Raw genomic sequence first — 13,064 nt, 5'->3', positions numbered from 1 at the left:
GCTCATAGTATGTTCTTATAATTGTCTGTATTTCTTTGGTGTTCGTTGTGATCTCTCCTCTTTCATTCATGATTTTATTTATTGGGGTCCTTTCTCTTTTCTTTTTGATAAGTCTGGCCAGGGGTTTATCAATCTTATTAATTCTTTCAAAGAACCAGCTCCTCGTTTCGTTGATTTGTTCTATTGATTTTTTGGTTTCTATTTCATTGATTTCTGCTCTGATCTTTATGATTTCTCTTCTCCTGCTGGTTTTAGGGTTTCTTTCTTGTTCTTTCTCCAGCTCCTTTAGGTGTAGGGTTAGGTTGTGTACCTGAGACCTTTCTTGTTTCTTGAGAAAGGCTTGTACCGCTATATATTTTCCTCTCAGGACTGCCTTTGTTGTGTCCCACAGATTCTGAACCGTTGTGTTTTCATTATCATTTGTTTCCATAAATTTTTTCAATTCTTCTTTAATTTCCTGGTTGACCCATTCATTCTTTAGAAGGATGCTGTTTAGTCTCCATGTATTTGGGTTCTTTCCAAATTTCCTCTTGTGATTGAGTTCTAGCTTCAGAGCATTGTGGTCTGAAAATATGCAGGGAATGATCCCAATCTTTTGATACCGGTTGAGACTTGATTTAGGACCAAGAATGTGATCTATTCTGGAGAATGTTCCATGTGCACTAGAGAAGAATGTGTATTCTGTTGCTTTGGGATGAAAAGTTCTGAATATATCTGTGATGTCCATCTGGTCCAGTGTGTCATTTAAGGCCTTGATTTCCTTGTTGATCTTTTGCTTGGATGATCTGTCCATTTCAGTGAGGGGAGTGTTAAAATCCCCTACTATTATTGTATTCTTGTCGATGTGTTTCTTTGATTTTGTTATTAATTGGTTTATATAGTTGGCTGCTCCCACGTTAGGGGCATAGATATTTAAAATTGTTAGATCTTCTTGTTGGACAGTTCCTTTGAGTATGATATAGTGTCCTTCCTCATCTCTTATTATAGTCTTTGGCTTAAAATCTAATTGATCTGATATAAGGATTGCCACTCCTGCTTTCTTCTGATGTCCATTAGCATGGTAAATTCTTTTCCACCCCCTCACTTTAAACCTGGAAGTGTCTTCGGGTTTAAGATGAGTTTCTTGTAGGCAACATATAGATGGGTTTTGTTTTTTTATCCATTCTGATACCCTGTGTCTTTTGATTGGGGCATTTAGCCCATTAACATTCAGGGTAAGTATTGAGAGATATGAATTTAGTGCCATTGTATTGCCTGTAAGGTGACTGTTATTGTATATTGTCTCTGTTTCTTTCTGATCTACTACTTTTAGGGTCTCTCTTTGCTTAGAGGACCCCTTTCAATATTTCCTGTAGAGCTGGTTTGGTATTTGCAAATTCTTTCAGTTTTTGTTTGTCCTGGAAGCTTTTAATCTCTCCTTCTATTTTCAATGATAGTCTAGCTGGATATAGTATTCTTGGCTGCATGTTTTTCTCATTTAGTACTCTGAATATATCATGCCAGCTCTTTCTGGCCTGCCAGGTCTCTGTGGATAAGTCTGCTGCCAATCGAATATTTTTACCATTGTATGTTACAGACTTCTTTTCCCGGGCTGCTTTCAGGATCTTTTCTTTGTCACTAAGACTTGTAAATTTTACTATTAGGTGACGGGGTGTGGACCTATTCTTATTGATTTTGAGGGGGGTTCTCTGAACCTCTTGAATTTTGATGCTTGTTCCCTTTGCCATATTGGGGAAATTCTCTCCAATAATTCTCTCCAATATACCTTCTGCTTCCATCTCTGTTTCCTCTTCTTCTGGAATCCCAATTATTCTAATGTTGTTTCGTCTTATGGTGTCATTTATCTCTCGAATTCTCCCCTCGTGGTCCAGTAGCTGTTTGTCCCTCTTTTGCTCAGCTTCTTTATTCTCTGTCATTTGTTCTTCTATATCGCTAATTCTTTCTTCTGCCTCATTTATCCTTGCAGTTCGAGCCTCCATTTTTGATTGCACCTCATTAATAGCTTTTTTTATTTCAACTTGGTTAGATTTTAGTTCTTTTATTTCTCCAGAAAGGGCTTTTATATCTCCCGAGAGGGTTGCTTTAATATCTTCCATGCCTTTTTCAAGCCCGGCTAGAACCTTGAGAATCGTCATTCTGAACTCTATATCTGACATATTACCAATGTCTGTATTGATTAGGTCCCTAGCCTTTGGTATTGCCTCTTGTTCTTTTTTTTGTTGTGAATTTTTCTTCCTTGTCATTTTGTCCAGATAAGAGTTTATGAAGGAGCAAGTAAAATACTAAAAGGGTGGCAACAACCCCAGGAAAATATGCTTTAGCCAAATCAGAAGAGATCCCAAATAGTGAGGGGGGAGAAAGGGGATAAAAAGGTGTTCAGAAAGAAAAAAAAAAAAAGAAACTGTTAAAAAAAAGAAAGCCGATAAAGAAAAAATATAAAAAGAGGAAAAATATATATATATTAGATAAACTATTTAAAAAACGTTAAAAAAGAAAACGGTAAAAGTTAAAAAAATTTAGCAGAAGAAGAGAAAAAGAAAAAAAAATAAGAAATTGAAAAAGAAAAAAAAATTAAATTAACTACAAGGCTAAAAAATCATGGGGAGATAGCCATGAGTTCCGTGCTTTGCTTTCTTCTCCTCTGGAATTCCGCCGCTCTCCTTGGTATTGAAACTACACTCCTCGGTAGGTGAACTTGGTCCTGGCTGGGTTTCCCGTTGATCTTCTGGGGGAGGGGCCTGTTGTAGTGATTCTCAAGCGTCTTTGCCCCAGGCGGAGTTGCACCGCCCTTACCTGGGGCCGCGCTGAGTAATCCGCTCGGGTTTGCTTTCGGGAGCTTTTGTTCCCTGAGCGCTTTCCGTAGAGTCCGGAGGGCGGGAATGAAGATGGCGGCCTCCCGGTCTCCGGCCCGGAGGAGCCGAGAGCCCGGGGACCCACTCCTCAGTGCGCCCTCAGAGAACAGCGCCCAATGACTCCCGTCACCCTGGCCTCCGGCCGCGCTCCGAGCTGACCGAGCCTGCGACCGGTTCAAGGCAACCCCGAGCTGAGAGTCACTCCTCGGCTCTGTCTCTGTAGCCAGCTTCCCCGTTCTAATACCGGTAAGCTCTGCGACACTCAGACACCACCGATCCTTCTGTGACCCTGCGGGACCTGAGGCCGCGCTGACCCCGCCTGGGCTTCACCCCGGTTAAGCCTCTGGAGCGATGTCCCTCAGCGGAACAGACTTTTAAAAGTCCCGATTTTGTGCTCCGTCGCTCCGCTGCTCGCCGGGAGCCGGCCCCTCCCCCTGCGGTCTATCTTCCCGTCACTTTGGATTCACTTCTCCGCCAGTCCTACCTTGCAGAAAGTGGTTGATTTTCTGTTTCTAGAATTGCTGTTCTTCTTCTCTTCAATCTCCCGTTGGATTTGTAGGTGTTTGCAATCTTTAGATAAGCTATTTAGCTGATCTCCCGCTACCCGAAGTAGTCTCAGCTGCTACTTCTCCGCCATCTTGACTCCTCACATGATTCCACTTTTATGAGTTACCCAAGAATAGGCAAATCATAGAAACAGAAAGTAGAATAAAGGTTTCCAAGGACTGTGGGCAGAGTGGAATGGGGAGTTACTGTTTGATGTATACAGTTTCTCTTTGGGCTTATAAAAGAGTTCTGGAAAGGGTTAGTGGTTAACAGTTGCAAAACATTTTGAATGTACTTAATGTCACTGAATTGTATGCTTAAAAATGGTTAAAATGGTAATTTTTCTGTCTCATGCATTTTAACACAATAAAATTTTTAAAACTATATTGAAGATGAAACATGTTTTCATAACCCTTAAACCACGCATTAAGGGTCATTTAATTTTCTACCATTTATTCGACCAAAATTTATTGAATACTAACCAATGGTCAGCTCTCTGGTATGGTAGGTCCTCAGCTTCCAAAGATACACAAAAAATTGTCTCTGTCTTAAAGGATGTTATAATCTGCCTGGAAAGCCATTGAAATAAAATTAACAAAGCCATGTGATAAGCACCACGATACTGGTAAGTATATGGAATTTATGAAGCACATAGGTAGTAGCATCTAGCTCAAGCAGGATATTTGGGAACAACCTCTCCAAAGGATATTAGTGACTAAGCTGAGTCTCAACATACATGAGTTAGCCAGGGGAAAGGGGAAAAGAGTATCTCAGGCAAGAGAAACAGGACGTAAAAAGACACAGACAGTAAAGAGAATATGAGCAGATTCGGAAAATATGATAACATATGAAACTGGTGATGGTTGGGTAAAGAGAGGAAGAATAGGAGAGCTGGACAAGTTCCAGAAAATGGGTAACTTACATGATGTGGGAGTTTATACTTTATCATAAGTGCAATGAGTAGCCATTGTATACGATTTTAGAAATCATGGGCTGTTTTAGTCAGCTAGGTCTTCAAATGGCCCTCCCCCACTATACTGTGGAGAATGGATAGTAGAGGGGATCAACTTCCCAGGCATTTAAGTGAGAACTAGCAAAGCACCTAAACTAAGGTGTTGGGAATGGCCATGGAGACTAGGAGACAGCTAAAAAATGTTCACAATAACAGCTCAGGAGACTAGTTACTGGTTAGGGATGAGCGATGGAAAGACCCAGGTTTCTACCTTAGAAAATTTGGTGAGTGGTAGTACAATGGTAGAAACTCAGAGGGAAAAATAGGTCTAGAGTAAGACAGATCAGGGATGCCTGGGTGGCTCAGTTGGTTGGACGACTGCCTTCAGCTCAGGTCATGATCCCGGGGTCCTGGGATCGAGTCCCACATCGGGCTCCCAGCTCCATGGGGAGTCTGCTTCTCCCTCTGACCTTCTCCTCCCTCATGCTCTCTCTCACTGTCTCGCTCTCAAATAAATAAATAAAATCTTTAAAAAAAAAAAAGACAGATCATTTTATTTGGAAATGTTGCATTTGAAGTGATCGAAGGGCAGAAACAGGTGGCTATTTATTTACAGAGTTCAGGAAAAATGATTCATATACAGATCTAGATTGGTGATCCCACTAAATAGAAGGGAGAATTTGCTTTAAATGAAAGGAATTGAAGTCCAAATGTAGAATCCTATTGTGGAAGTAAGTATACTCCATCCAACACAGGGTAATGGAAGGAACGGAGCAGCTCCTCTACACATCAAAATCAAACCATAGGAGCAGTTGCCCTTTCAACCTTGCATGTAATAAGGCTTATGAGAATAAACCAACTATTGATAAACCCGGGAGCTTTCCAAACCGGTTTTCATTTTGAAGTAAGAGGGACTTCTAATATATATCTTGCCTAGGGCGAATCAAATCCTAAATCTCTTTTTCTATTTGAGATCAATCCTTCAGGAATTTTGTCATCAACCAGAAAAGAGTAACAAAGAAAAATAAAAATAAATAAATAAATAAATTTAATAAATTATTTATAAATAAATTATTTATATAATATAAATTATTCGTTATTATTTATTTTTTAATTTTAATTTATATTTATTATTTATTATATATTATTTATTATTATATTACTTATATAATATAATAAATTATTTTATTTATAAATAAATAAAATAAAAGTTGGTGTGGTCTATTTTTTTATAGGTACTCATCAGTTTTTCTCATTCCTGTTCTTTCCTTCTAATGCTGACAGAAATTCTTCTTTCTAGCAAGTGGATTTTATCTCTAGAAGAATCCTCAAAAGTGGAAAAGGGGAATGAAATAAATACGGACACATGCTACAACATGAATGAACTGTAAAAACATGTTAAGTGTCAGGCACAGAAGAGTACATATTGTATTACTCCATTTATACTAAAAGGTATAAGATTTCATTTGGGGGTGACTAAAAGTGTTTCGGTGCTTCGTAATTGGTTGTGGTTAAAAATGCTCAATTCCATGATTTTACTAAAACTATCGAATTGTACACTTTAAATGCGCCAATTAGATCTTCAATAAAACTGTTACTAAAAGAAGTGGAAGAGAGAAACAGAAGTTTGGATCTGGGAACCTGTAACAATGGGAAAAGGGTCAGAGAGTTTTTAAGTTTGCAGATAGCAGAAGGAGACCAGGGGCCAAGGAATGCAGGTGGTCTCTGGAAGTTGGAAAAAAGTTGGAAAAGGCCTCTGGAAGTTGAGCTTCCAGAAAGGGACAGCCCCTACACCTTGATTTTAGCCCAGCGTGACCTGTGTCAAGGCCCAAAGAAGTAAAAGACAATGCATTTTGTTGTTTTAAGCCACTAAATTTGTGTAATTACTGTAATGGTGGTTATCAATTGTGAGTTAGAGAGTAGGAAAGAAGGTAATGGGGGTTTGACAGAAGAGATGTTAGGAAATAGCCATCTAAGAAAATAAAAGACAAACTAGTGAACAAAATACAGTATGAATATAAGCCTGCATTAGGAAAACACTTGAGGGAATTGGGAACACATTCCCCCCCCCCCATCCAGATGTCTACAGTGGGTATTCTATTTTTGTATTACCCACCACTGGCAATATTTCATTGATCTAAAGATGACCATCTGTTACAGGTTTGGTAAATCATTATCTTACACTCCTCACCATAAATGACTTCTAGATGGAGTTATTAACAAACCCACTGTTCCCCCAAAATGAAAGCAACAGGCAGTTAACTAAAGTCTTAAAGAAGTACTGACCAGGCACACCTGGGTGGCTCAGTCAATTAAGCAGCTGCCTTCAGCTCAGGTCGTGATCCCAGGGTCCTGGAATCAAGTCCCACATGGGGCTCCTTGCTCAGCTGGGAGATGGCTTCTGCCTCTGCCTGTTCTGCCTCTGCCTGCTCTGCCTACAGCTCCCTCTGCTTGTACTGTCTCTCTCTCTCTGACAAATAAATAAAATCTTAAAAAAAAAAAAAACTAAAAAAAAAATACTGACCAGGGGCACCTGGGTGGTTCATTTTGTTAATTGTCTGCCTTCAGCTCAGGTCATGATCTCAGGGTCCTAGGATGAAGCTCTGAGTTAGACTCCCTAGACTCAAAAGGGAGTCTACTTCTCCCTTTCCCTCTGCCCCTCTCCTCTGCTTCTGCTGGCTCGCTCACGCTCTCTCTCAAATAAATAAATAAACTCTTAAAAAAAAAAAAAAGAAGAAGTACTAACCAAAAAACCCTCAATCCTTGCACAGTAAGCTATTGGTTATTGCTTAACCATTAAGACAAACTGCAGTCCAAATATATTCACCAACAGAGAGTACACCACTAAAACAGTCAAATCCTCTTCAGAGGAATCTCCCCAAGCTCTTTTTCAGGGATAACCCTGTAGGATATAAACATAGGAAATTCTCCTAGCAGAACCTGGGGCACCCATACTGAACTTATTCCATTATCAAGGAGGTGAGTTAACAAATGAGTACCTGTGAAATCGGCTGGCCCTATGACCTACCTTACCTCATCCAGCAAGATATCCGAGAAGATCTGTACCAGTGACCACTACACATGGCTTTCACTCCTTTCTAAAGGTTTTTAAGTTAGGGAAATCTTGTTTGTCTGTCATCACTCTATATTTCTTGTACTCTAGAACAACATACACACATGTAATTATGTGAATTCAAGTGAGCTTGAGAGAAAGAAGCATCAGATCATTTCACTCAGCAAGTGACTGCTCAGAGGAAGCAGGAGATGGAAGACATGAATGTGTCAGTTCCTCAGCGGGTCTCCGTCTCAGGCGTCTCATGGTGTGGCCATCTAGCAGTCTGAGTGCAAGGCTAGAGTCCCTAAATAGAAACCAACAACTTCCTCTGGTGCTCAGTAGAAGAATGAGCAATCTGTTCCAACATGGGAGGAAAAAAATCCACTGTGTTGGACTTTATTGAGAGACACCATGTCTGCCTCCAATATGGCTCGAAAATACAACACATTTTGCTTTGTGGAGAGTTAAGAGATATTCAAAGGTAATATTAATGCTACATGGTTTTTAAATTTGTAATATGCATTTGTTGTGTTATTAAGAACTTCTGGGGCACCTGACTGGCTCATTCAGAAGAGTATGGGACTCGATCTCAGTCATGAGTTCAAGCCCTATGTTGGGTATAGAGGTTACTTATAATAAATAAATAAAAGTAAAAACTTTGAAAAAATAGTTTTCCATTCTACTAAAGAAAACAAGAAAAACAAAAAATAAGGAGGCTAGAGGAAATTGAGTACAGAAGCAAATGGCATGTTGGGTATGTTAGAGAAATGTAAAAGTAAACATGTTCTGAACTAGAAAGTGAAGGAAAATTCAAGATGTACCAAATATTCACAATTTCTCATGGAGAAGGCAAGCTATCGTTCCTTGTGATATAACTGCATTATGTTGGACAAGGGAATTTATGAAATTGGATATATGGGAAGAAATATGTGTGTACTCTACTATGAGACTGTCTGTCTGGCATGCCCCATTCTCCCAGAAACTGCTCCTCAACATCCACATATCTGGCATGAAAGCTACATGTTCTTAGAGTGCCCATTGCCTTGATTTAGGTTGATTGGTTTAGGGATAAGTACCTGATCTGAGCTAAACCAAAAAGCCCCTTCACTGGTTTTTCTGAAATTTGGATTAAAAAAATTGAGGTCAATTCCTCTCCAATGTACACACTTGTGTGGTGCTTCCCTGCAGATTATATAGTATATTAGGATTTTAAGCTCAATCTAGGGTTCTAGGGCCAGATTGCTTAGATTTGAATCCTGACTCTGACATTTACTATCTACATGAGCTTGGGCAAATGGCTTAACCTCTCTTCCGCTTCTGCATCTGTCAAATAGAGATAATTATCATGTCCACTGCACATGGTTGTGGTGAATATTAGGAGAATTTAGAGCGGTACTTTGCACTCAGCAAATGTTAGGTATATTTAGTCTTTACAAATAGATACAAAGTATTTTATTTTTCCCAAGTCTGACTTCAATTCAATGTTATTAAATTCAATCTTTATCGTTTGTGCACATACTGTATTCCAAGCACTAAGTTAAGCTTAGGGAAAAAATACGGTGTCCAAAGACACATGGTCCTTGTATGTGTAGTCACATACAAACTATGAAATGTGCCATGACAGATAAATAGAAGGTGATATGAGAGATTATAATGGGCATATCAGTCTAAACTTCCTTAAGAAAGCAATATGGGAGTTAGTATGGAAAGAGGAAGTTGGAGAAAGTTTTCCAGGTAGAAGGGTCATGTGCAAAGGTCCTGAAATGGTAAAGACCTTGAAGATTTAGAAAATTAAAGCAAGTCAGTGTAGCTTGGAATAGTAAGAAAAGGAAAAGGAAAGAGGCATAAAATGAGGTTGCAGAAATAGGCAAGGACCAGATTATTCAAGACCTTATAAGAGGAGTAAGATAACAAAGATTCAAGATCTTAGAGGTCAGGTTAAAGATTTTTGATCAGGCTGTTAGTAGTTGAAAATGAAAGAAGTAGGCAGGGTTAAGAGATACTTCGTGGGGGGCGCCTGGGTGGCTCAGTGGGTTGAGCCGCTGCCTTCGGCTCAGGTCATGATCCCAGGTCCTGGGTTCGAGCCCCACATCGGGCTTTCTGCTCAGCAGGGAGCCTGCTTCCTCCTCTCTCTCTGCCTGCCTCTCTGCTTACTTGTGATTTCTCTCTGTCAAATAAATAAATAAAATCTTAAAAAAAAAAATTTGTAAAAAAAAAAAAAGAGATACTTCGTAAAAGGGGAAAAGGCAAGTATTTATCCTGCTTTCTCATATAAACTAAATCACTAAGTAATCGAATAACTGAAGAGCAGTACCTTCCCTCTGCAGAAACATTGCTGCTAATACAGGAAGAATGATGGAATTATATCACCATTTAAAACTCCTAATGAATGAATTGCTCAGGCATTACTCAATAGCAATTACAAAGAGAGAGAGAGAGAGAAAGAGATCACATTAAAAAAATAAAGGGAAATAAGCACATACTGTGTGTCTCCTAATGGAAGAATATACTGCCACATATGAAGATACCTTGCCAAAAAAATTAAACTTGAATCTGAGAAAACTTCTAGATCTTACTACCAATTTATAAAAAGTATAGAGGATGAGAGAACATGTTAAAATACACAATAGGGATGCAACTGACAAAATTTGGGTTGTGGTCAAAACTACAGGACAACCAACCTAGTTCCTTAAATAAAAATAAAATATTATTGGGAAAACAGAGACAAAAATACAGAGTATTTAAAAGATAGACCAACCAAAATCAGTATAGTTCCACTCTGAAGCAAACTGTAAATCTACATATACAGTAGCATTTATGAGTCTATTAGAAATGTAAATATTTTATATTACAAAATCATTGCTATTTTTTAATTATGATAATAGCATTGTGGCATTTTTTAAGACTATCTCTTTTAAATATTTTAAGACTAAAATATTTACATAGAAAAGCATACAATAACTATGCTTTGCTTCAAAATAATATGGAGAGGGAAATATGACAGAGGATATGGATGAGGCAGTATTGGTCATTGGTTGGATGTGGTGCCTTGGATAATAGGTACACAATCACATATTTTAATATTTTTCAACCCTTCTTTCTGGCTACCAGGTACAGATGTTTTATATGTGTGAAATTCTCCATGGTAAATTTTTTTTCTTTAATTTGGAAAGCAAAATTGACATAAATTAATAATACATTGTTATTTGGTAAGGATGAATATGATGGAAGAGTCGGGGATGATGCTGGATTTCTGATTTGAGTGTAGATCTGAAGTGGTACCTTTCAGTGCCTTAGAAAACAATGAGCAAGAACTATGTTTACCAAAGGCTATTACATATTTGGACATGGGACGCCTGGGTGGCTCAGTTGGTTAATCCACTGCCTTTGGCTCAGGTCATGATCCCAGAGCCCTGGGATCGAGTCCCACATGGGGCTCCTTGCTTGGCCGGGAGCCTGCTTCTCCCTCGCCTGCTCTGCCTGACTCTCCCCCTGCATGTGCACTCTCTCTCTCTGTCTGACAAACAAATAAATAAAAAATCTTAAAAACAAAACAAAACAAAACAAAAACAAGCATATTTGGACATGTTAAGTCTGAGGTGTCTCTGAACCAACCAAGCAAAGTAGAACTAGTAAGCAGTTAGGCAGACCAGGAACTGGGTAGAAAGATCTGGGCTAGTGGTATACATTTAAGAATCAATAGTTCAGAGTTTATGTGAGTGGATGGGATTGCCTGGGCATTGGTTCCCAGACTTGAGCATAGATCCAAAATACCTGGAGAGTTCACTCAAACACAGATGGCTGGGCCCTAACCCCAAAGCATCTGATTCATAGGTCTAAGTATGATTTAAGAATTTGCATTTCTAACAATTTGACAGGTGATGCTAATACTGTATGTAGGCCTGAGTACCACATTTTGGGAACCACTGGCTAGGAAGCTAGTTGTCAACCTGGACAGACATGAGAATATCAGTGAAGACAAGGAAGAGAGTGCTCAACAAGACCAAATACTGCTCCAGCCAGTAAAATGATGGTGAATACCATTTGGATTAGCAACACCAAAATAATTGGTGACTTTAAGAAGATATTAGTGGACGAAAGGGAAATTCAAATTAGAGGTGTTGAAAAGTAACGAAGAAGATTTAAAAATGAAGAACAGTTGAGTGTAGATAATAGTTTTGAGAAGTTTGGCTGTGAATCATATGAGGAAGAAAAAAATAGTAGTGTATCTGGTGGAGATATGGGGCTGAGAGCAGACACAAGGATTAAGATTAAATCCCTGAGATTAAATCATTACCCACTTCCTTGAATTGAAAAGAAATTAAAACACCAATTTCTTTTCTGAAAAGGAGTTGTATTTCTTTTTTTTTTTTTTAAGATTTTATTTATTATTTGATAGAGAGAGATCACAAGTAGGCGAAGAGGCAGGGAGAGAGAGTGAGAGGGAAGCAGGCTCCCTGCTGAGCAGAGAGCCCAATGTGGGGCTCGATCCTAGGACCCTGGGATATTTGATAGAGAGAGATCACAAGTAGGCGAAGAGGCAGGGAGAGAGAGTGAGAGGGAAGCAGGCTCCCTGCTGAGCAGAGAGCCCGATGTGGGGCTCGATCCCAGGACCCTGGGATATTTGATAGAGAGAGATCACAAGTAGGCGAAGAGGCAGGGAGAGAGAGTGAGAGGGAAGCAGGCTCCCTGCTGAGCAGAGAGCCCGATGTGGGGCTCGATCCCAGGACCCTGGGATCATGACCTGAGCCGAAGGCAGCGGCTTAATCCACTGAGCCACCCAGGCACCCCAGGAGTTGTATTTCAATCTTAAAGACCTGAAGAATCTTGAAAAGTCGAAAGGATGAACTCTGGTGTTGGATATTCTGGCATCCTGTGGAGGAATGGGGTTGTTTATTGAAGCACAAGCTAGCTTTTCCCCTGACATCACAGGTCATGGGAAGCTGCTGTTTCTACTAGCTGATGAAATTGGCCTTCGCGTTGATTTTATTATTGATTTATTTGTCCGTTAAATGTGTATCAAATACCAATTATGTGCTAGACACTGTCCTAGGCTCTGGGATTAGTGTTGAATGACAAGAGTCATTAGAATTACAGTGGTAATTAGAAGAGTGTTAGACAACAGGGCACTCTGGGAATATATACATGGGATCTGATGTAATCTAGGGAACCAGGGGAGGTGGCCTTGAATGAGTGGTAGTCAAGAAGAGATCCGAATTCCATTTATATGGAATGTCCAGAATCGGCAAATCTGTAGAGCCAGAAAATAGACTAGTGTTTGCCTAGGGTTAGCAGAGTTGTGGGAGAAAGGGGAGTTACTGCTAATAAGTACGAGTTTCTTTTGGGGGTAAGGAGAATGTTCAAAAAGTGATTGTGGTGATGGTTCTACAATACTGTAAATTTACTAAAACCCACTGATCTATATACTTTAAGTGGGCAAAATGTATGGCATGTGAAATACATCTCAGTAAAGTTCATATATAAGTGAGATCTGAATATTGAGGGGAATTGGCTAAGGAATAAACTATTTCTACACAGAGGGAAGAATGTGTGCATTGGAAGAAAGAGTATGGCATTTTAGGAGATGTGAAAAAAAATTCTGTGACCGGCTTGTTTCTTGATAGACGGTAATGACAGATGAAGCCGACCATCTTGAATG

The sequence above is a fragment of the Lutra lutra genome, chromosome 10 (genome assembly GCF_902655055.1).
Source record: "Lutra lutra chromosome 10, mLutLut1.2, whole genome shotgun sequence".
Lineage (NCBI taxonomy): Eukaryota > Metazoa > Chordata > Mammalia > Carnivora > Mustelidae > Lutra > Lutra lutra.
This window is presented reverse-complemented; position numbering follows the sequence as displayed.